The sequence below is a fragment of the Dermacentor albipictus genome, unplaced genomic scaffold (assembly GCF_038994185.2).
Source record: "Dermacentor albipictus isolate Rhodes 1998 colony unplaced genomic scaffold, USDA_Dalb.pri_finalv2 scaffold_50, whole genome shotgun sequence".
Taxonomy (NCBI): domain Eukaryota; kingdom Metazoa; phylum Arthropoda; class Arachnida; order Ixodida; family Ixodidae; genus Dermacentor; species Dermacentor albipictus.
Window position 1 is genome coordinate 525,695 of NW_027225604.1, and position 24,905 is coordinate 550,599.

General features: G+C 45.9%; 1 protein-coding gene and 1 long non-coding RNA gene across 2 annotated transcripts in view; one reads left to right on the forward strand and one right to left on the reverse strand.

The window, feature by feature from the left end:
* LOC139052987 (rap guanine nucleotide exchange factor 4-like) overlaps positions 1-24,905 on the forward strand; it is a gene marked incomplete at its 3' end in the record, with an annotated part of 571,300 nt that overhangs the window by 312,524 nt on the left and 233,871 nt on the right. The window lies entirely within an intron of this gene.
* Positions 18,769-24,890, reverse strand: LOC135908843 (uncharacterized). Its single transcript, XR_010566458.2, has 3 exons — positions 24,625-24,890; positions 22,222-22,257; positions 18,769-19,474 (listed from the first exon to the last, which is right to left on the reverse strand). It is a non-coding gene; the product is annotated as an uncharacterized lncRNA (long non-coding RNA).

Genomic DNA, 24,905 nt, shown 5'->3' on the forward strand with positions numbered 1-24,905 from the left:
TTACAAACAGCTCGTTTCTAAGGCAACACCGCATTCACTAGAGGCGCTTTTGTACCGCTTTGAAGCATCGTACTCGTGGCTCAGTGGTAGCGTCTCCGTCCCACACTCCGGAGACCCTGGTTCGATTCCCACCCAGCCCGTCTTGCAAGAGTTGAGCCAAAGCGACTTCTCCTCTGTCGTGACGTCACGGTGTCACGTGGTTTCAAGGCGACACCGCCGCGCCTGAGGAGCTGGGTTGAGCTCTCGTAATATGCTTCGCATAAAAAAACAAGAAAGTGTTGACACTGATTCTGCCAGAGACCCGTAACGATAAAGGAGAGGCTGTAAGGTTTTATTGATTGCTGCTGTTTCTACCGCGACGGCTTACTGGGTGTTCAGAGCCTAGGTTTACTGAAAAAAAATACACGAACGTTCGCTGCGACCTCCTTTTTCTTGTCCTTGCGGTATCCAGGAAATGGAGAAGTCTGCTCGTACCGATGTCTTGAGTGCCTCGAAACCCTCAGGGAGACACACGAGATAAGTGTGGCCTGCGACGTCTACCAGTACGGAATGCGGGTGCCACTTCTAACAGAAATTTCAGACTCCAAATTTCACTTGCTTAGCACTGATGAAAACGGACGGCAAGAACAACAATGTGCGCGCATTGCAAAAAATAAACGCAGCTGCACAACTATGTAGCAGTGCGTGCGTGCGCGTGCGTGCGCGTGTTTGTATGGGCGTGTGCGAGTACGTGTGCGCGTGCGTGTTTGTTGGTGTGTGCGTGCGTGCGTGTATGCGTGTGTGTGTATATGTACGTGCGTGTGTGTGCGTTTGTGTGTGCATGTGTTATGTGTGTGTGCGTGCGCATGCGTGTGCATGCGTGTGAATGTGTGTGTGCATGTGTGTATGTGTACGTGCGGGGGTGTACATATGGATGTGTGTGTGTGTGCGTTTGCGTGTGTGTGTGTGTGTGTGTGTGTGTGTGTGTGTGTGTGTGTGTGTGTGTGTGCGCGCGCGTGTGCACGTGTGTATGTGCATGCGTGCGCGTGTGTGTCCGTGTGTTTGTGTGTATGTGTGTGTGTGTTTGTGGAAGGGGGAGGCGGTCTGTGTGCCTGCACACGCACACACATGTGATCATCGAACGTCGCAATTTTACTTGAGATCTGCGTTGTTGCAAATCCTTGTTCTTCGCTTGTGTAAATTTTTGTTGCGTTCAGGGTCTTAAGATATTTAATATAAAGACGAAGCCACCAGCTGAGCAGCATTCCTGAACCTCAGTGATGGCCTTATTTCATTTCGAACTCGCAAATAATGGCGCTTACTCTGTAAGCCCTCAAACAGCATCTGCGGACGATGCTGTGGTAGGCAGAGGAAACGATGAATATATAAAGTTGTTTCGAGAACTGCCACACATGGGAAAGCCGAGGCGCCGTTTTCCCATCCACTTTCTGGGTTATTGCCGTCCTTGATATCTTTGTTTATTGGCTTTATTTGATAAAACCATCGCACGCGTAATGCGAAGGCCTGGGTTTGTGCCCCACCTGCAGCCGATTGTTTTTTGATCGACTTTGTTTCACGTGAATTTATAACTTCTTTAACTCAATAAGTATAAGTAATTTCCCCTATGCTGTCTTTAGTTTCATTGTTTGTTAGCTGGTTATGATATGATCGATAAAAATCGGGCTCATCCATAGCCTTTCTTCTCGTTCATATATACATATATATATATATATATATATATATATATATATATATATATATATATATATATATATATATATATATATATATATAAACACGGGAATAACTAGTGCTTACTAATATAAAGAAATTATAAATGAATGGAATTGAAAAAGGATGGGAAGACGGCGTTGTGGCAGCTCAATCGCTAGAGCATCGCACGCGTAATGCGAAGACATGAAATCGTTCCCCACGTGCGTCAAGTTTTGTTTTCATCCACTTTCAATTCCGTTATTTATGATTTCGTTATTCCAATTAGTAAGTACAAATAATTTCCCTTGTGCTGTCCTTGGTGTCTCTTTGTTGGGTTCTCATGAATAAAAATTGGGCCCCTCGGCGAATCACCTTCTCGCTCACTATTTATATATATACACACACCTCCTGTTCACCTTTACACACTTCACAGACGTATTTTTTCGACTTTGGCACTCCTAGAGCTAGAGCCAACGCATTATAAGTCTTCCTTGCTCTTGGCAGGACGAAACCACATGGGACACTAGTGCATATCGATATAGATTTAGCAAGTTCTTTATTTATGTCATTTTTATTAAAGAAGGCAAAAATGTGAAAGTGCTTTCTCTGCAATAGCGTTTCCACTACCTGTATATAGAGTATCATGCAAAATGTTTTATGTCATCTATTAAACATAAAATTCCCGTGCAAACCTTCAGTTTGTTGGTTCTTACCAGTTATTCATTTTCATGGGCGACTCCGTAATGTTCCATCTCTGCCACTCTGAGCGGTTTATAAGGCTATGCAATATTTACGTAAGCTCACATGGTAAGCGATATAAGCCTACATAATATATAAGGCTGTAATATATGTCGTCAAACGATGTACACATTGCGCTTCTGCAGGCTCTTTTACTGAAGGTGCTTCGCGTCGTTTCGCCTCACTTGACGTTTCGAAAATCGCTCTCCTCTAAGTTTATCTAATCGGGCGGACGACGCGTGTCACTAGTCGTGGCAATAGGGGTCGTTGATGTTGGGCAGGCAGGCGTCCTGCACGCACACCCCTCGCGGTTTGGCAGCCTCGACGCAGTTCATGTCCACGCAGCTCACATCGGGCACTTCGGTGCAGCATCCGGTGCAGCGGCACTCGTTCCAGGCCCCGCACGTGCACTGGCCGTCCAGGCAGCCGTGCTCCTGGCACCAACTGGCACACGGCCCGGCCTCTACCGGGCAAGCTGCCGTGAAACAAAAAAAAAAGGATTTGTGACACTGAGCGATGCGTAAGTAGATCGGAGCAGTTATTTCTCTCGACGACGCTGTGCGGTAGTGAGTCAGAGAGAGAGAGAGAGAACAACTTTATTGAAGATGCCTGCAGAGTCGGTTAGGCTCCCTCCACGCAGGGAGGACAAGCTTTTACCGCGACGCAGCCCCTAGGTCAGTCTCGTGCGTTGTGCTCCTCGAGGTCTTGGTCCCTCGCTACTTCCGCGGGTCCGAGAGGGCCGGCGCCCCCTTCCTGGGGGTGCTGCCCCCCTTCTCCTCGGTTTCGAGCGGTCGTTGTCTCTCTAGAGCTGCCGAGACCTGCTGGACGGCCTTGAGTTTTGTCTCTTGATCATAGCTCCTCGTTGCAGCCTCTAGCTGCGGCGGGATCGTGGTCTTCTCGCTGGCTTCTCGCGGATTTACGCTACAGTCCCAAAGGATGTGAGCCGCGGTGGCTCTCTCCTTCGCGCACAGTCTACACACGTCACGGAACGAGTTGTAGCCTGGGCTGAAGTGACTATCGCAAGAGCGGACACGGGACACAAAAAGGCGACAAGGACAAGCGCCAGCGCTTGTCCTGGTCGCCTTTTTGTGTCCCGTGTGCACTCTTCCGCTAGTCACTTCAGCATGGAATACCAAATAGCCCGGTCTAACACCCTGTAGCCTGGGAGCCAGGTCGCAATAGACATGCCACTGCGATATCCCTGCTCTCGGCACCACTGATGCCTCGTGCCCAAATCGTATTCGCGTAAGTAAACCTGTAAGCTCAATACGCGGACAACGCTCCGGACGCGAAAGAACGAGCTGCGAGGGGCAATATCTTGCATATGTCGAAGGTGGTTATCGGAGAAGAATGAATCATAAGCGTGCAGAACGAAAATGCCGGCTCTGGAACGCGCGTGTGCTAGAATTAGCTTACGCGAAATGAAGTGCCCACACCGATAGCAAGATGTCAAAAGTCGAATATTTTAATGCCAAATCGGAATATAGAGGGCGTACTTGGCAGAGTAGTTCTGATGAAGTAACAAAACGTTGTGACCATGCATGCGTGAACGAAAGCTTGGGTCAAAATAAAACTTGCGAATATAGCGCGGAATATAGCAAAAATAAACGCGCTTCAAGCGTAGGGGGCAAATAAGGGGGAAGAGAATAATTACTGCGAGGTCCGCTAAAATGCTTACAAATGGGAGGAAATTATATTGAAACCGGTCGATACTAGTAGAGGAATGAAGATGTAGAGCTGATCATTTCGACAAGACATGATTCCTCTGCGAGCTAGATATGCGCATTGATAAAACCCCTGAAACTTTAGGAAATTATGATTTTGCCATTATTAAGCATGTACCAAACGGGCCATGGTATACATATAATAAGACTTATATAAAGAATGCAGCACTACCGTCTGGACTTTATTTTGAGCAGTAAATATAAGGGGGGGGGGGGGGCACGTACTTGGCGCATGTGCGCCTTCCAGAGTGAAGTCACTAGGGAGGACGCGGAGTGACGCGGCGTCGAATCGTAGATCAAACTCCCTGAGGGTATATTCAGTATCATACAAAGAGAAATATGTGTAAATTGCAACAGATTCAGCACCAAAATTCTTATAAGGAAATGCCTCCACTGTTTCTCTTGTGGCAGTGTCACTGCTTCTGTCGAGAAACTTCTACTCACTATATCAGGGCTCGCACACACGACGATCAACGTTCGCCCGCTTAGAGATCGAGCACCGTCAGCGTTGCTTAAGTCTTGCGCATGCTCGCTCGTTGCTCGTCCTCGGCTCCACGTGACACCACGTCATGTTCCATTCTTTTCTAGCGAATTTTATCGGTAAGATTCGCGTGCATCCATTACATGGCTAAATATTTCTTTTTCTGCACTAAATGAACTTACTTTCTAGTGGCGTTTCTTTGTGTCCCCGTTCTCCCTTACGAGCCTTCACATCATCTTGATTTCTTAACGCCACACTAATTCAGCACAATTATCCTCGCCCTTCTTCGCACCAATTATCTACTGACTGAATAGTTTATCTGAGTCATTCATTGGGCTTAACGTCGTAAATCAACACTGAGGGCTACACAAAACGCACCGCCAGAGCTCCATAATAAACTTGATCATGTGGGATTCCTTACAGTACGCCCAAACCAAAGTCCGCGAGCGTTGTTTTTTTTTTATAGGGCTGCGTCTCGATCGAAATGCGTCCGCCGCGGCCTGAAATCGAACCCGAGACCTCGTGCTGAGCCGCATAACATCATAACCGTTGCACCACCGTGACGCGTGATTGAAGGACTGGATAGTTACGAGGAAGGCTACGCTTAATAGTGGCCGGGAGCCGCGGCTCATCGGCAGCATGACCCTATTTGACGAGCAATATGCGAGAGCCTCGTCGGTGAGCGTTGTTGTTGGATCGACGACTGTGCTCACTCTCGGCGACAACTGTCTGTGGAAAACGAAGGAAAACTATACGGAGGCAAAGCGCTCACTAGCGAGAACGCTTGTGCATGTAGTCCCACATTTTAGCCCGTGTTAGTATCAGCTGGGGAAGAGAAACGCTTAAACACCTTGTTTACAACGGCAAAATGAGACAGAGCACACCACCGAGTGCTCAACTTCACTTAATGTGACCTTGCTAGTCACTGTCACGATGAACAGCAGAGGGCACATTCGGGCCGAAGCCGGTGGTCGGGGCTGTTCTGGGCGTGGCCATGTTGTCAACGCAATAGTGCATTGCGTTTGTCGCTGAATTCGCTGTAGTTTTATTTCTGACACGAACACTGCTTTTTAGGCATGGCTGACAACGATCCACTGTACTGGTACACGGCAACTTGTTTTTTCCCAAAATTAGTCTGAGATTTTCCATCATCCTGAAATTTAGAGTGAATTAATGCACGTCTTCTGTACGGTATATGTGCGATTCAATCGATTTTTTATTTTGTATGCGTAGATCAAGTATTAATTGCAGTTTGTTAGCAAAGGCCGTTTGCAACGATACGGTGCTACCCCTGACAACCTCTGTGACAAGTGCACGTATGCAGTCTCCCGGAGCTATGTGCTGCAAATCTGCGTGGTGGCTTAAGCGTAGGGATATCCGTGCTTTCCTTGCAGCGAATCTGTCATTGCTGATAGATACTTTGATGCGTAGAACACGGGCACAAACAGGCAAGAAGTAAAAGCGCCTTCAGTCATTCCAAGAGAAGGGAAATTTAGGTGCTGAAGAAATTATACGTGTCGCGCGTCGGCCAGGACCGGAGCAGGCAAGGTTCCGACACCAAACGGCGTTTATTGTCCGGCTCGTGGAGTCGTCTGATTATATCGGGAATGAAGAACATATCGAACGGAGCACGGCCTTTTTAAGCACTTGCTCACACATGCACATGTGGTCTGGCTGTCAGACGCAGCAACAATAATACCGGGCTCATTGCCTATTATCTCCACCGTAAATTCTAATGATATTGGTTACTTGTGTAAGCAACCAAAAATTATAAAAGTAATAATAGATTGCTTATAAATTCCACCGAGACGTTTCTAATTATTGCGGTCAAAAAAATATAAGTGAGTGTGCTCAGAATGGAATTTCGCAAGAATGCGGTTTAGGGGCTGTGCAAAAGAGTTACAGAGATATGAAGTAATTGCAGAAACACAACAAATTATCTTGCTTTTGACAATGTAGAGCAGGCACTATAGATATTCCAGAGCTTAATGGCACCCATGGAAAAAATGACAATTTGATGACTTAAATTTCTAGAAATACGCAGAATGTTGCCTATTATCTATGAAAAAAAACTTTCACTCTGAGACCTCATTGCGGGATGCGGGAAATGCGGGATGCGGGAAAGTTTTGCATAATGCTCTGGAGCTCGCTAAAACGCGACAACAAGCGGGTTGACCCGCCGTGGTTGCTCAGCGGCTATGGTGTTGGGCTGCTGAGCACGAGATCGCGGTATCGAATCCCGGCCACGGCTGCCGCATTTCGATGGGGGCGAAATGCGAAAACACCCGTGGTAATTAGATTTAGGTGCACGTTAAAGAAGCCGAGGTGGTCGAAATTACCGGAGTCCTCCACTACGGCGTGCCTCATAATCAGAAAGTGGTTTTGGCACGTAAAACTCCATAAATAAATTAATTTGAACAGGCGGGTTGAGATTAAATTCTGATATATCTCGATATGCTAAGAAATAATTGCCAACTGAAATTCTGGAGCAGCGTAGGTTAACTGTTGCATGAGCCTACGGGCTGCATCGTAAATTTCTCTACGAAATCGCAAATATCGTAGCGGGAGTCCGGCGCATTGAACGCGTTCCAAGCGGTACGCGACACACCCAAATCCCCCAAAAAGAACAAATAAACTATTCCCCTCGTCCACTGCTGCTCTATCGTTCTGCTTGCCCTTCTCTTCCTCTTCTTTCACTTGCGGCGTTCTTCGTCGCCGTTATAATGTGTTTACTTAGTTGCATTGGTCAGGCTGCTGTGTACTCAGTGAACACCATGGCGGCAGAGGCGATGAAAAAGGAGGAGAAGGAGAAAACAACACGTGAGGGGCGCACATCGCGACAGCGAAATTTGTCCAGAACTGGGACGCACGGTGCGTCACAACGGCAGCAATATATGTTTGGCGGGAAATTGTGACGATTTCTTATTATCAGCTTAGCAGAATCTATCTGCAGTTAAAGCGAAGCCTTAAAAAGCAACGAGTGATTACTTTTATTTTTCTTACAGTAATGTTCAGCTCCTCGTAAGCCACCCTTTGTTTTTGCATAGGGGGCCGCCATTATTAAGGAATGTGTCGCATAGTCGCACGGCGCGAACTGCGGCAGCCCGCATTATACGTTACGGGCATATGCGCTCGCGTGAAGGCCTGCATGCCTGCTGTTTAGGTGAAGAGGGAGTGCTTCCAGGCCACAGTGAATGGCAGCGGCTTAATACCGATGTCTGAGTCATACTGAAAAAAAAAATAAAGGAGACTTTCGCTGCTTTTGAAATCGCAATGGAATGTCCAGTGAAGCTGCTTATCTCGAGAAGTGGAGCTTCAGTATAGACCGCAAGTACATCACATTGTTCAAAACGTTGCCCGTGTATGACTGCCCCTTATGAAACCGCCTTTGCATATATATATATATATATATATATATATATATATATATATATATATATATATATATATATATATACAGTGAAGCAGACGCGCGTATGAAGCGGTTTATTGACGTTTCTGCTGGGGTCCGGCGTTCATATATATGTGTGTGTCTGTGTGTGTGTGTGTGTGTGTGTGTGTGTGTGTGTGTGTGTGTGTGTGTGTGTGTGTGTGTGTGTGTGTGTGTGTGTGTGTGTGTGTGTGTGTGTGTGTGTGTGTGTGTGTGTGTGTGTGTGTGTGTGTGTGTGTGTGTGTGTGTGTGTGTGTGTGTGTGTGTGTGTGTGTGTGTGTGTGTGTGTGTGTGTGTGTGTGTGTGTGTGTGTGTGTGTGTGTGTGTGTGTGTGTGTGTGTGTGTGTGTGTGTGTGTGTGTGTGTGTGTGTGTGTGTGTGTGTGTGTGTGTGTGTGTGTGTGTGTGTGTGTGTGTGTGTGTGTGTGTGTGTGTGTGTGTGTGTGTGTGTGTGTGTGTGTGTGTGTGTGTGTGTGTGTGTGTGTGTGTGTGTGTGTGTGTGTGTGTGTGTGTGTGTGTGTGTGTGTGTGTGTGTGTGTGTGTGTGTGTGTGTGTGTGTGTGTGTGTGTGTGTGTGTGTGTGTGTGTGTGTGTGTGTGTGTGTGTGTGTGTGTGTGTGTGTGTGTGTGTGTGTGTGTGTGTGTGTGTGTGTGTGTGTGTGTGTGTGTGTGTGTGTGTGTGTGTGTGTGTGTGTGTGCGTGCGTGCGTGTGTGTGTGTGTGTGTGTGTGTGTGTGTGTGTGTGTGTGTGTGTGTGTGTGTGTGTGTGTGTGTGTGTGTGTGTGTGTGTGTGTGTGTGTGTGTGTGTGTGTGTGTGTGTGTGTGTGTGTGTGTGTGTGTGTGTGTGTGTGTGTGTGTGTGTGTGTGTGTGACTGTTTCCAGTACTCGTCAATGGATTTGTACAAACAGAGTAACTCAACCACACACAGCTAATTTGGCCACACATTGGCCATGGTCCCCCCTCTCTCCTTGGGCCCTCCGACTCCGATATTCGCTAAATTTGATCTCTTTTGCGGTCACAGTTCCCACAGGGTGGTGGCATAAGATGCCCGTTCTTCGTTAAACATTGCACTTATGAATCTCCCATTCACTTGCGTGCGTAATTTACTGCAAGGACTGTAATTATTCCGCACACTTTGTACTTTGCCTACACCATCCCCCGAAATTTTCCCCTTATTTCCAGCAGAGATAATCAAGTTATTCATTATGCAAAAAAGAGGTGAGGCGTGGAGACAGGACACAAGAGTAGAGAAGTAGACAACACGAACGCCGACTATCAACTGAGGGGAGCACTGAGGCGAAAAAAAAAGAAGACACAAAACTCATCTGCGCAAGCTCAGGAATGATATCACCACGTGTCAGTCAGGTACATGTGCCGGTCTGCGTGAAAGATAACTGTTAAGGCACTTAATCTCTTCGTTATGTAAAGTAATCGAAGGCTGACTCATGCATGCACTTGCACCATTATAGATATGCCATTCCTCTACCATAAGACGCGTAATAATGCATAATGAATCCTTACCAACTAGCTCCGCTTTCTGCCGTTCTAGTAGTCAAGTTATATCTTGTTTAGTTCTCCAGGGACACCGGGGAAACGAACTATGAATTCGTGCGATCACATGAAAATATGAAGGAAAAAAACGGAAGGTTCGAACGATGTGCATTAGAATAGTTCAGTAATTATTAAGGACGCCTCTAATTAGGCCATCAACGTGAAAATTTCGTCACAAATTGCACTTAGTAAGGCGCCCCTTGCGGTAACATGGGGTAACCTACTGTTACATCGGGAGATTTGGGAGCATAGGTGATAGCGGCCGTATACAACATTTTCTAAAACTTCAATAATATTTTTTTTTACAATAGTTTGATTTTACGCGGCAGCATTTAACTTCGCGCAGAGATATTAATTGAAAGGAATTGAGTTTATTTTCATGATGAATGGGGGAAAGCCCAAACAAAAAGTGAAATTATTTCAATGCCCTAGCCTTCCGCCAATTTTCGCTAAATTTGATTTCGCTGGCATGTGTACTTGTGGGAGCTCCACGCGCTAAATCATGTGCCTCTCGTTAGACCTCCTCATAACGCTCAAAGGTACTCGAATACGTAATATGTTCCCAGGGTCCCATTTAAGTCACTCTCTTTTGACCTTGCCTACACATTGCCTCACCTTTTTTGTCATGGCACATAAAGAAGCTACCTCGGTTATTTTACCGAGTACACCAGGCGAACGTTCGTATCACGCATGAAGAAAAAAAAAACGAGTGTGGCAATAATTATTTTAACGCTAACAACTAAACCAGGAACACAGAAATTTGGTAAAAATTGCAGTGAACTTGCCCGATATTTAGACAAAATATAATCTTTTTTCTAACGCAGAGTTCTCTTGGTACCCAGGCAAACATAACTGAAAACGGCAGCATGACACTTTCGAGCACCTGCTGAAGGCATTTTTTTTACAAAAGCAGTAATTGATGCACATGCGCTTAACTTTGCACACGTATTTGAGATAGCATTTCCGTTCAGTGAAGATGGCCTTGCTGGATTTTGTAAGTACTCCAGGGTACTGGAAGAAATGTTGCGCTGCTCATAAAACGTGCTCATAAAGCTCTGGAGTACTTGTATATGTAATTGGTTACAAAGCCCCTAATTACCGCGCGTATGTTGAGTTTTGCATACACATTATCCTAAACCTTTCCCATAGTTTGCCTGAATATTGCACCGGCAAGGTGCAATAGTCTTACACCTTGTGGAATTCAATGTGCATAAGAATTAGCTAAAGAAGCTTTAAGGCATACATTTATTGCAAGCATTCAAACAAGTGACGAAGTGATTGGGACATTGGACCTTAAGCAAGACATTCATGTTGCGTATCCACTATACGTGAACCAAGTCAAGTCAAGTTTATTGCAACAGTCATGTTGGAATTACATGGTAATTCTATTACAGCAGGAGGTCCCAGAGCTTTGAAAAAAACTGCCAGGGGTGCCTCCTATGATTACATAAAAAGGGTTATATTACAACACCAGCAAAGAAGTACGGTCATGTGAACAATGAGAATAACAATTAGGCAAGTTGATTATCTGTAACGAGAAATTGAATACACAAGTTAATGGTAATGCTAATTATTGAAAAAAACATGAAAACTAATCAAAATCTTGTGAACAAGCAGAACAACGAATATTAACAATAATAATCAACCCGACATGAGAGACCAAACTCATTGCATTATCAATAATAGTAATTACTTATACAAAAACAAACAGGTATAAAGCAAAATGACATACGTATTGGTAGTTAATATTAAATTATGATGAGTCAGTTAATTCCTTAATGAAATATTTCTTGGTGCGTGCGGAGAATGTATGAGCGTTGTGTGATGATTTATTTCGAAAGGTAATGAATTCCATACTGCTATGCCAGAGAAGAGGGCTGTGAACTTGCCGTGATTCGTCCTTACGGCAAGTAAAAGATTATTGCGCAGGCAAAAGCGTGTACTGTTGTTGTTACTAATGTGTTCAGGATCAATACATTCAATGAAGATGTCGTGCTTGATGAGCTCATATCCAATTATGGATAGTTTCTGACAGCTGAAAAGCACAAAAAGCCGCTGTCGTGTGCGAACATTTAACGTAAATGCGAAAAGGCAAACTAACATCTGCCACAGCGAGTAGTTAAGCACGTACTATTACGCTTCGCCTCCGTAAACATTCTAACAAAATGTGCAAAGCATGTTCACCGCCCACATTTCTTCGAGCGCACAAAAACACCATTGAAGGAAAATTACAGTCGCAGAAATCTCCGAGAAAGAATCGCAAGGCTTTCGTACGCGACGCTATCGCAATCTATGCTCAATCTATTGCAGAGGTTGGTGCGGCCTTTTCATTTTACTTTAGTTCATTACTTTCACCTTTCAATGTTGCAAAATTCAAAATTTTCGAGTAGCTACTTGTGCACTTTATGACCTTGTTTATATTATTGTATTGATCCTTGTTTACATTCTACAGAATTTCGGTTGCGTTCATAAAGCCTGTATTCGACACTCTCGAGAAAAAACAAAAACTACGGAATTTTTTGTCTAAACTTTCGCAAGACGCGCCTAATGATTTAAAACGAAACTCTACAGAGCGACCACCAGCTCCACTCTTATGGCGAGATTTACAACGACTCCATAATGTCGAAATAGCTTATTTATGATCCGCTGATAGGTTCGTCAGAATGAAAAACGTTGCCTAAAAAATAACTCGAGTTCTTTACGCTGCGTGCATTTGGCTTCGCAGACGAGCAAGTGTACACGAGCGACAGGGACACGAAATAGCACACAACTCCTACACCCGATGTTATCGCTATTGGGATGGAACGCCTTCAGAGACAGACTGGTATAAAAAAATAAAGTGAGGGGCGGAATGAAGGGCAATCTGCGGACGTTGGGAAATGCCAAGACGATCGCAATGGAATATGGAAGAGCACTTACGCCATTGGGCCGCACCTGAATGAAGGTGTAAGAAAGAACGAGAAAACCAAGAAATGCGTTATTTCTGCTCGGGCGACGGCAGCAAATCGTCGTGAATGATTCACGTCCCTGTTACTGTTTCATGCGTGCGATCCGACAGTCGGTCGTCGTCTACATAGGCCGGCACGATTTGTTACAGCGGAGGTCGTGCTCATCAGACCTCGCAGCCGTTCCGCTACGTATGTATACATCCTACACTCTGTGGAGGTGTATTACACGTGTCGGTCGGGACATAAGCTCGAGGATGAGGACATGCGATTGACGCGGTGCCGTGTATAGGTTCTGCAGCGCGGTTACGCAGAGAGTGGTCATTTTGGCACGTTGGCTATAAGAGTAATTGCAGCGAAGAGCGCCACCATAACTCAGTGCGGAATTTGAGAGAAATAAATAAATATAGTTGTTCGTTCCAAATACGTTATTCTGCGTCTTCGACGTACTACTACATCAGCACACATTCAAAAGCGAACACGTCGAAAGCGCCTGGAATGCATTATGGCGTTTTCGGGTTTTGCTTGAATTTGTAACAATCGCTTAATTTCAAATTCCAAAGAGTGCATATAAGACTAAACGGTGCTAAGAAATTGGCTATAGCACGGAGCGTAGCACTTCAACGTAATAAAGCGTGACAGGCGTTGAGATCAACTCTTTTATTTTTTTCTGATCGAGTTTTAGTTTATGCCGATGTTACGAAATCCCGTTAAAAGAAATCCGCATGCAATCAAAGAAAATTCACTTTCTTTCGATTCTGAGTGAACCGAAATTGTCTGAACTCACAGCGCACATTCTTATTTACCTAAAACGTTAATGTATTAGTTAGTGCCGAAAATGAACTGAACCACTGCCCTAAGTAGTTTCTAAGCCTAGAGCGCGCTGCCGGTTTATGCTCATTTAACAGCGATTGTGAGGCAAACAATTAAGCTTACCTATTGCAACACAAGCCGAGAGTACAAGGGCTTGCAGTGCATTCATTGCTGCAAGAACAAAACTACACGTGAAATGATTGAAAGTTGCGCAGCACTTTTGTATTTATTCAGGCACCTTTCCAATTTCCTCCAAAAAGTTAGGCAACTTTTCCCGAACTAAGAGCGTAGGAATGACTCCAGCCAGAAGTTTTCACGAAGCCTGTGCTAGCCAACGCCTTTTTCCTTAAATGTTGGGATTCAACGTCCAGGGAGACCAGAGTGGTGGTTTATCAGGAATGCATTAGGGGAGGACCCAGCATTAAATTTCTGCACCTAGAGAGTTCCGTAACGTGCATTAAATCTCGTTCGACTGTCCGCATTAGAATGCTCTAAAGCTTTCTTGTGGAGTGGCACAGTAGTTGAGCGCTTAGTAAAGACGAGTACGAAAAAGGAGACTCACGGACACACGAGCGCCGGTGTTTCCGTGTGTCTCCATTTTCGTCCTCGCCTTTACTAAGCGCCCAACTAGCGCCATTCAAGGTGCACCAACAAGCCCATTTCGTCACTCTTGTAGAGCCGTTTTCATTCGCTTCGATCGAGCTGGGAGTGCGACCGAGATCCGGCAGAATACCGACCATGTGACTACTCCTATTGCTCTGGGGGCACCTGGCGCGTTCGGCAGGGGCAGACTTTTTCTGGCTCCAATCTAGAGAGAGCTAAGCACCGCTGCAAAACGAGTCGGAGCACAGTAGGAACCAGTCGAATGTACCTAAGTACAAGAGTGTGCTTCTTGTTATGATGAGCCCACCCCCCCCCCCCTCTCCCTTAACATAATACGACCATAACGTCCGGGAAACGAACCCGTAACCTCGTGCTGAGCAGTGGAACGCCAGAGCCGCTGAGCCACCATGGAGGGTCCTTGTTATTTATCAAGGCCAAGCTAACTCTTACTTAACAATGGCACCTCTCTTTGGGAGGTGGTACTTCACCAGCACCTATATGTTATTTCGGGAGAGTGAAATGCAGGTGGCACAGAAATTTGTTGCGCATTTACCATAAGGATGCACCAACAGGAGGTGAGACTGTCGCGTTACATAAGGCCTTCATTTTGTCAAAAAAATGCCTCACAGAAAATTGCCGAACCTGCGCACTGTTCATGGCTATTACACCTTGTCCCCATGTATGTGCAGTAGACTTATCGTAAGACAGCAGTAAACCGCTTACAGTTAAATATGATGATGATGGTCATGATGATGATGACGATGACGATGACCTCGAAGTCAGTAGCACTCTCCAATCAAGTGGACTGGCCGAGATCGGGGCAGATTTCAGAAATGTGTTAGGGGTATGAATTTAGAAATTCCTAATTATGTCAATTAAGTGAAAACGAGTAGAATTCAGAGATACTTTCCCGAACAGTTCTTATGATAGGACAAAAAAACACTAATCTAAAGTCGTCGATGAGAGAAGAGCTAAAGGAACGACGACATCAACAATGAAATTGATTAGCTTCGCGAATCAGTTTCTGTGCGGCGATATACGTATTCTTGAGCACGCGTCCAGCACAGAAGCCCCGAAACACAGTAGCTCAATAATGATTCACTGACAGGCTTAACTGTCGCAGTATGATATACAGGGTCCTTTCCTTAAGTGAGGAGAAACGCCGGCTTTCCAGTAAGTAGTGATAAATTGGTTCTGATCTGCTTTATGATGGCGCTATAAGAAGAATTGCCAAGCCGGATTAGTTCATGTGTAAATTTAAGAGTAATACTCTTAAGTATAAAGTGTTTAATACATGCGACTCACCAGTGGCAGTAAGAGTGTACAGCGCACAGGGAAATAATCGTGGCTGTACCAACCGCTTGAACTTCTTCTTCTGCTTCTTCACCTCGACAAGGTACACGTGAGCTTAGTTCGTGACACGGCAATACACGCCGAACAAACTTGCTCTTTATTGAGTGTTCTTCAAAGGGTTAATCAGATACCTGGAGCAAGATATTGCATCTCTGCACTGCGAAAGACATACAACAAGAAGTTTGTCTGGTATATATAGATACTGCAACGGAAGATAATCTGAATCCACGGTGGCAGGCGCTGTGAAGAAGGAAGTGGTCATCATCATTATTACAATCATCATCATCATCATCATCAAAAACATGTATTGTTATCTATTTACAGAGTCTTTTGTGGTAGTCCCTCAGGGTCTTCTTGGACACTCTTGACTTTATAATGCCAATAAGTTTTTCTCTTCCCTTTCCCTGCCGGGTTCTTCTTTCTTGGTGTTTTCGCTCGTTCTCGGCCTTTCCTAAGCCGCAGCACTGTTCTCTGCTTCGGTATTCCAGGACCAAGGATGCTGGATGGCAACAATTTTAACTGAATTTATCAACAGACAGACATTACCGGTTACACTGAGTATATAGTAAACAAGGGAAGAAGGTTCACATTAACGAATGCAGCGTAGCAAAGGCCTCGGGGCAGTCCGTCTCTCCGATCGGGCACTTGACGAGATCGGTCCATTGTCTCTTAAGTCTCAGACCACACTGGACCATCTCAGTGTACACTAAACAAGGTAAACGAGTTCATACTAACGAATGCCGCTGAGCAAAGGCCTCGGAGCATGCAGTCCGTGGCTCCGATCGGGCACTTGACGAGATCGGTGCGTTGTCTCTCAATTCTAAGACCACACTGGCACTTCTCAGTATATACTAAACAAGGTAAACACATTCGTACTAACGAATGCGGCTGAGCAAAGGCCTCGGCACAGTCCGTCGCTCCGATCGGACACTTGACGAGATCGCTCCGTTGTCTCACAAGTCTAAGACCACACTGGCACCTCGCAGCCGCGCACGTTCTCACCCCCAGCCAGGGACCATATCTACGGGCTGCGTAACTCGCACCGGCGGTGGACGCCTCTCGAACCACCTGACCCACCTGCGCCGCCTTGGCCCGATCCAAACACTCCCCAAATACTCCCTTCTCCAGATGCCGCTGCAGCGGCTCGCTGCGCCATTTATGGGGCTCGCCAGAACCCGCGCGCGAAAACCCCTGCCGCTCCCTTTTTCGCCGAACAGCGTCCGGCCACCGCCTTCCCAAAGCAGGCGTTCTCTGGAAGCGGCCCGAGTGCTAGCCAACAGCACGACATTGCAATGCAACATATACGCAAACACAGAGTGGGCTCCAGAGAAGTCGAGCAAGCACGCACTTCAACCAAACAAAAAGCATGCGCAGATGAGTTTAACCAAGGCGAACATTCACAACGACCTTAAACTGCCCTTTATTCTTGACTTTATGTCGCACCTTTATACCGCCCCTTATAGGTGGGCGGTAGGTGGAAGTGTGCCGATATAGAGAACCGATGCGACCTCATGCTTCCGGGTTGAACTACACAGCACGTAAGCGGATTTGAACGCGTCCGCATTTTCTTTTCAGCGGCGCTTACGAAACACTCACACCGTTCCAACGTTCTTGCACTGAGCCACCATCGAATTCCTTTATCCCCGATATCACCGAGGTTAGCACGGATACATAGCAGGAAGCGTTATGAAACCGCGGATTTCGTTCTCTTTTGCATAAATCTAATCGTGTAGATGTCCTCGTGGACGGTCCATCCGAGTGTCGAAAACACACCGCTGCGTGATTCACACCTTGCTCTTGCCGCAGAGAGGAGAAATTTTATGTATTTCTTTTTAAAGACACAAACAAGCATGAAATTATTATCGCTATATGGTTAGCTCATTTTATTCGCGGACTTTTCTTTTTAGGCGCTTAGCCAATCCATGCTCTTCCCCTTAAAAAAAACTGCGTTTTTACGTGCCTTAACCACGATCTAATAATGAGGCACGACGTAATGGGGGACTCCGGAATACTTTTCTTTTACCACCTGCAGTTCTTTAAGGTGCACCTAAATACATGTGCACGAGCGTATTTCTTTTTCTTTCTTTTTTTATGAAATCTCACCCGATCCAATTGCGGCCGCCGCTGTCAGAATCTCAGAATCGAGCCTGAGACTCGGCATCGCAACGCCGTAGCCACTAAGTCACTAAGAGTGTGTTTCTATTCGGGCCGTCATTATGAGAAAATCATGAAACTTATGTCAAACAAATGAATTGAATTGAACTTGAATAAGCTGGAGCATCTTTCTCGTTATCGGAAGCACGCCGCCTCAATTGCCCTAGCAACGAAACAGCCCCACGAAAAGGGGAGGGGTTCGTCGTAAGGCAATCAGGCCGTGCAATCACAATGCATAACAGTGGAGCAAGTTGCGGACAAATCGAACGAGTAAAAACCGGAAGAAATAGAAACAAGCATGGGGACGTCCTGTGCTTGCCTTACAGTATACGGACCTTGACAAGGGAAAGTTGTTTGCGCATTCACGCTGAGAAAGCACACGAGACACTGAGCAACATGCGCTGTTCGGAATCGCAAGCGCTTTAAGCGAACACAAAAAGCAAATGGGCTATTTGATGAGGAGCGATAGGCATCCTTTGACATCCTTAAAAGTTACGGTAAGTTATTCTTAGAAGTTACTTTCTGCGTTGCCATTTGCAGGCCTCTCCGCGCATGCATATCGTTGCGTCGACGAACGCAGCGTGAGGTACACGTGATTGCAGACTCTGTGCCTGTAGTGCTTCTTCTTCTAGCCGGTGTGTTGCGGTGTGGCTCTTGTGTCGAATTACTACTTCATTTTCAAATATACTGACCACTATGTTACTTCAAGCGTCTAACATGCCAAAACATAGCATTGAAACACCCGTGACAGGTGTTCCTGTGACATGCAGTGGACACAAACGAAACATGGTGAAAACAGGACATTCCAAAGTGCATTTGATTCAATTACTTTTCTGACAAGGGACTTTATATATTCTTTATATGCGGTATCGTACGCGATCATGCATTAAAAGCAATGCTTCAATACAAGTTTTAGCTGTAATGCGAAATGTAGCTGGCTCCTTGACGGCCGTGCGGTCCTATGTTTTGCTTAGCTGATTGCATTCGTCATTCTTGTCGAAGAAATTTCCGCCTATATACACTTCTTTTTAAATTTTATTTGGGGAAGTATGGGAAGGGGGGAGGTAAGGTTTCGAAGTACAAGCAATGTCGATAGAGAGAGAGAACAACTTTAGTGAAAATGCCTGCAGAGTCGGTTAGGCTCCCTCCACGCAGGGAGGGCAAGCTTTTACCGCGACGCGGCCACTACGTCAGTCTCGTGCATTGTGCTCCTCGAGGTCTTGGTTCCTCGCTACTTCCGCGGATCCGAGAGGGCCGCCGCCCCATTCCTGCGGGTGCTGCCCCCCTTCTCCTCGGTTTCGCGAGGTCGCTGCCTCTCTAGAGCTGCCGAGACCTGCTGGACGGCCTTTAGTTGTGTATCTTGGTCATAGCTCCTCGTTGCAGCCTCTAGCTGCGGCGGGATCGTGATCTTCTCGCTGGCTTCACGTGGATTTATAGTATAGTCCCAAACGATGTGAGCCGCGGTGGCTCTCTCCTTAGCGCACAGTCTACACACGTCACTTGCGTACACGCTCGGTCACACGTGCTTAGCTAGCACCGGGGTGCACAGGGACCCCGTTTGTATTTGCCTGTATAACACTGCCTCCTTCCGGGTAAGCCCGGAAGGAGGCAGACCGTATCATTTTAAAGGCCTAATTATAATGCCTGGTCATTTCTTTGCTCATTCACCAATTTATTGATCGATCGATCCCGTGATGACAATGACTTTATTTGCTGTACGGGACAAAGTCCGAAAAGATATAGTTTGGTTTGGCACCGGTCTCGTGAAGGTTGCGGCACATTCAATTGCTTCTCGCTTCCATCTCACAATCCCCGACGTCACTCCGCGGACTTCACTCAGGCGCACAATGACGCGTGTCCGCGGCATATGCAGACGCGTGGCACTCCCACTTGGTCCGGCGAATACTTGCACACGCCCTGGAAGCAGCCGCGCACGTGACACATGTCGCCGCAGACGTTTGCCGTGCACGGAAGCCGGTAGGTGATCTCGATCTCTGCGTAGCAACACGTCGAGTTATGAATCCGCCGGCGACCACAGCGTGTCAGAAACCAACAGCAACGGAACTTCACTTTGGCTCTCATCATCAGTACATTTTTTTATGTTAATTGCAGGACAAAGGCCTCTGCCAACAGTCTCCAATTACCCCTGGCTCTCCCCGATTTAACTATGTTATAAGTGAGTAGTACAGTCTAGCTCGGTTATAACGAAGTCGGCGGGAATCGGAAATCACTTCGCTATATCCGCTATATCGTAATATGTGGACTATGAAAAAAATGTAAACATGGGCGTACCGATTTATTGCCGCTGAAAGAAGTGGTCCAGCGTCCCCTGAACACGTTTCGCGAGTGCGGACTTCAGGATTGCGGCTTCCATACCGTCCAACTCTGGACTCCCGAGGTACATCGTCTCTTTTCGTCTCTTTTCTTTTTTACATTTTTCCCCTGCGCGGCGTGCTCTACCGCTCTACAAAGTGACACCGTTCAAGGACGGCGCAACACGAGACCGGCGTGCCATGCGATGCAGTGAAGCAACCTTTCGCTCCGCGGGAGAGCAGACGACGCCACGAAAGGACAACGTCAGCCGAATTTTGCTCTTAATTTCGCGGAAAAAATCACCTCAAGAGCGCGAAAATGTGTTGATTGACAGATTATTTTTCGGTTGGTATTAAATCTCTTCGTTATATCCGCTGACATGCTCTTATTTACTTCGTTAAAACCGGACCAAAAATGTATTGAAAATGCAAAAATGGGAATGGGAAATTGAAATCCCTTCGTTATGACTATTTCGCTATAAGTGGCTTCGTTATAACCGGGCTAGACTGTATATACTACTTAAGTAACTGTGGCAAAGCTATAGGACTAATAATTGTCTATTGTTTTTTTTTCTTATTAGCCGCCTTCAAACAGCATCTAGCTTAGCAAAGTCACGTGCACCTGATGTTTGCACTATGTGACCAGGACATTGCCTCCGAGATTTCTCAGCGCGCCGCGAGCAGCCGCGGGCAGTGCCTAATCTGGGACGTCATGCGGAGAAGCCGCCCGGTCTGGATTATACGTCACTTCCGGCAAACGGTGATGGCGGCGTTTATTTTTTTTTTCTGATTCGTTGTCAAAAAACTCCTACTCTTGCGAGCTTTTCGTGACAAATCCGCTCCTATTTCAAACATAATTTTTGTATGGCGGGTGCTCTGCGTCTGATGTACTTAAAGATAGCCATTTTACGTGATAAAAATTTTTTTTGCAGTTGGCCTTTACGGCTACGCAAGAGGCATAAATTAGAGTAACGAGAATTCGCACACGCGTTTTCTATTATAGCAAATGCGCCATTCTTGGCGAGAACAAAGCTTTGCTGTAAGTGAGAAAAATGACGTAGCTGCAAGAAAGTAACTAGACAGTTTTAGAATAGCGTTTGCAACCATATTGAAACCCGCCGTGGTTGCTCAGTGGCTATGGTGTTAGGCTGCTGAGCACGAGGTCGCGGGATCGAATCCCGGCCAGGGCGGCCGCATTTCGATGGGGGCGAAATGCGAAAACACCCGTGTACTTAGATTTAGGTGCACGCTAAAGAACCCCAGGTGGTCAAAATTTCCGGAGTCCCCCACTACGGCGTGCCTCATAATCAGAAAGTGGTTTTGGCACGTAAAACCCCATATATTATTATTATTAACCATATTGAAACGCATTACGTGCGTAAAGAAATAGTGTTGTCCTCCCTGCGCATGCTCCTAACGTTACTTGGTTTCTGTCGTTTACGTGCTCTGTGATAACGCGCGTTATTTGGCGAGTTTAATGTTTCGTTAACGTTCGTAATATTTATGGACGTTAAGAATAGCACTATCGAACATGGCGGCACCCATGGCTCTCGCATCAGCGTGAACTCTCGTGATGGTTACGCTCTCACTCACGTTGATCGCCAGTAACTATTGAAATGAGCTTTCGCTTTTTCTGAACTCACTTGAAACGTTCGTCATGAGCGTAAAGCGCGTCCAATTTCTGAGATCGTTTGGCGATTCAGGCGCCCGTAGGCCTCACGAGACGCGTCCGTATAGCAAGAACACCATGGTTGCTAATGGATTCTCCTGGCTTGGATACGTTTCGCACAAGGCACCAGACGGCGCCCTGTTTTATAACGTCTTCCTTACGTTTCCGTTCCCGTACGATAAGCTAAATGTTTTGAAAAGACGCGCGCTGTAACGTCCCGCAAAGGTGCTTACCTTTAACGCCGACAAACGCTAATCTAAAACTGTCTATCGTGCCTCTGTTCTTTGGGCGTGCGGAAGCAGACAGCGATGCCGATAACATATCGCGGCCAGATAACGTAAGGTAAATTACGGTGTTTTTTCAGAGGAAATAAAGTGATGCAACGCGGCCGGCTCTTTTCACTGGACTATGAAAAGAAGTTTATCGAAGCTGGGGAATCATGTGACTCTGTCGGCAATGCCTGGCGGAGTGGGGTGCCCACTCTTCGCCGCCACCTTACTCACCGGAAGCCACGCTTTGGGGCTGCGTATCGACATACTAAATCACCACCGGTACGCAGATAAATACAAAGAGAAGAAGAAGTTAATTGGTGTAGATATCCGTCTGGCCAAACGCGCTTTGCATGCGATGAAGGTGCTTTTCTAATTCCGTATTACGTAGCCCTTCCCTACGATATCCGTTATAATCTACTGTGAAGTTTTGAGAGGTCAAGTTTCTCAATCTGTTATATTTTTAGTTAAAATGTATACACACGGCTTACCTTTTATCCGAAATGGGTCTGGAACGGCACCATCGACTAGGTAACGAAAGAAATATAAATGAAGGGTTGGAAATTTCGGCGCTGATAAGCATATCCAGCCATGCTTAGACGACCCATCCGTAATGAAAGCTCGGAAATTTAAAATATACATACACTGATTCATCCAAAGGAAGTGTATTTAACACTTGTAGTTGCACTTTAACATTTTTTACCTGTCGTGCGTAACAAACTGAAGTATGTTTGCACGCTATGGCTCAACATCAAGTAATCGTTGCAAAATCGCACTTTTTTATCGCAAAAAGACATGCTCTGTAATCTGCACGTATTTGTATTCTTACTTTGCATTCGTTCCTGTTTTTGTTTCTTTTTTGTGTGACTTTGTGAGGCAGATACTGCTGTGCAACAGGAAGTCCTTAGTTGCTGTATCTAAGCTCTATTGAAGAGTCCTTTGTTTAAAGCGATTTTAGGTGTACATTAAAACATATTTACTTTTTTCCCGACTACCGAAACGTACTAACATTATATTTTAAAACTTGCAAGGAGTTTTAAAATCCGCTTAGTTCTCGACTGGCTAGCGCGTATCAAGTCATTCGTTTCAGTAGGCCTCTGTTTTATTTTGTTTGTTCCTTTTTGAAGTTTGCCTTCATTTTTAGCAATGTTCAGTGAACCGAGAATTGAAAAATGAAGCAATAATTTAAAAAATGATGACATAAGTTGATGGTAAACATTTTCTTACATCCATAAATGTTATATAGTCTACCTCGGCATGAATTTGCCTCATGTTCTTCAAAGAAGACATACGTAGTTTCAAGCACAGGATGGTGAAATGCGAAACAAAGAGCCAGAACATGCGAATCGCGACACAGGAGCCGACCCAGGCGAGCTTCCGCTATATCTCGGCTATTAGTTTCACTTTTGATTATCTTCTAATTACGCCGAAAAAAAAAACGTTATATAGAGAAATAAAGAATGCTGGAATTGTTCCAAGAGCATTCACTGAAAAGCAAAACGGATACACTGAACATTCCAGTTAGAGTCTACCCTGGAAAGGCCATCATTCTGTACTCGCATAAAGAATAAACGCTTCCCGTGGCTCCTTTTGTGTTGTTTAACATTAGGCATTTATGTTGAGGACACCCGATGGAGCCATCAAGAACCGCAAATCCTGTCCCATTGCTGGTGAACGTGGATGCCGTCTCGGTTTGACATTCGGGTCGTTTGCAGTTCTGACCTCATCAACAATGATACCATAAGTTTACTACCCACGTATAGCACAATGCGTCTTAATGTGGCAACCTCCTGGCGCCAGATCGAGTTACCTTAAACCAAATAACAGACTTCTCCTTTCTTTCTTCTCTCTCTCTCTCTCTATGCAGAAAGCCCAGCCTGGCACAGAGTTCGTTGAGGTAGCGAATTTCAATTACCATATGGTTGACTCCACGAAAGTTAACATTCAACTCCTTCGAAAGAGTTCTGGGTCCGAGTGAAATAAATCAAGCCTGGCTTGACCTTTCAGTTCGGCTCCGTCTTGTCATGTTAATGTGCACCCACGCACCCGTTCAAAGGAGATGTTGTGCGGCGAAGTTGAAGCGTTATACGTTCTGATTTAAGTCCGCAGTGCCGAGCCTTCCGCGTTGCATATTTTCGCGAGTATACGATCTCATTACCATGTGTAATGGAAAGGGCAAAGCGACGGGCAGGAAACTGATCATTACATTTACTTCGTTCGCTATCGGTACAAATACGCCATCCGCGCATACGACCTTGTATCGCGCTCTCCAACGAATTAGGGTCTTTTTGTTTTTCGTTTCCATCATTCTCAGCTCTGCACCTAGCGAACGAGCGGGCTGCCTGTTGTCGCAATCCTGAGGACACTTATTAAGCTACTTTGAAGATGTCTTCAATACTAACTTGGCATCGTTGACTATTTAGCTCAAAGCAGTGAAAACAGTGTCTGTCAGCAGCAGTGGGTGACGTTTGGCTAGTTGGCATTGCATGCTGTTGAAATTCGAAACAGCGCGGCAAAATGAAAACTGACGAGAAGCAGAAATATTTTTTTAAAAAGCCGGGAAAGCGTACGACACAGCGCCTGTATCGTCTAATTTCTGTCTGTCCTCGTTTTGCAGCGCTTTTGCTTACTTCAAAAACGTGTGTGCATATCCATCTCTATCTTTGTCACTTTAGAATCATAGGTTGCAACATCTGTCCCCGCCTTCCGTGTGTGCTGTCCATATGTGGCCGATACAGCCCGAGCCCATCCCGTAATATCTTGCGTGAAGAGTTCGTTTCATCTGAGGTAAAGTGGTCACCTTTTTTTAAGGCCTCATTGTGCGGCGTCAGCTGCCAGCTTCATTAAGCTGATTCACGATCATTCTTTAGCGCAATTGGAAAACAGCGACTCACCGAAGCAGACGAAAGCGGCAGCAGCAGAAACAACGCAGGTCGTTATTAACATTTAGAAAGCCTGAGTTGGGCGAAGACTCCGCAAAGTGGGCGTTATCAGAAAAGTGCTACCGAAAAAGAAAAAAAAAATCACTGGAACTTCCGAGACGGCTGCGGTGTAGATGAGGTTCGCGCACCGTTCGTTTTCGAATCCCTGCGCGAGGCGTGTCCTCGTTCTTTCCATCTGCGTATCGCCGGAGAACGAGGCCTCCATTGTGTAGCGAAACACCTGGTGTTCACGC